Source organism: Seriola lalandi, unplaced genomic scaffold, assembly GCF_002814215.2.
Source record: "Seriola lalandi dorsalis isolate HSWRI2012SDOR001 ecotype SW California unplaced genomic scaffold, Sedor1 jcf7180002052875, whole genome shotgun sequence".
NCBI lineage: Eukaryota > Metazoa > Chordata > Actinopteri > Carangiformes > Carangidae > Seriola > Seriola lalandi.
This window is the reverse complement of record NW_019523428.1, coordinates 1-599: the sequence shown is the minus strand read 5'-3', so window position 1 is coordinate 599 and position 599 is coordinate 1.

Sequence of the window (599 nt, the reverse complement as noted above, 5' to 3'; positions counted from 1 at the left end):
CGTGCATATGTAAATATACTGTATGTTGGTTGTACTTGCTGATGAGACGCTTCATTGTCCACCTCGTCCCCCAGTATTCAGTGCTGTAATCTCCATAATATGAATAAGAACAAAAGGCCCTCAGTCAGCTTGCTGATGGCTGCCCTTGTTCTGCAGCCCGTCCATACATGTGGGACGGAGGCTGCGTCAGAGGATGGCACTGAGAACATGCCATTGGTGTGTGACACACAGTGCTACTTCTATGCACTGGTTAGAGTGACTTCATACTGCTCAGCTGCCATTAGGGTTCTTGTGGCCCAAGTGTTTCTAATGTGATAGTCTGTCTCTATCACACTCTACCCAGCACCATGTCATAAATCAACCTGGTGTTGACCTCCACTTCCCTTGCATGAAAGTGAATTATTCATAGAAACATAAACCACAAACACCTTTAACACCTGCACCTCAGTTTCACCAGAATGGGCTATGATGGTCTCACACTGTCTCTGCTATTATTACTGCTACTGCTGAGGCTACTGCTGCTACCGCTGCTTCTAGGATCATAATAATACTACATAGGACTCAGTGTTGAACCTCAATACTTTTTGGTAGTTAGTACT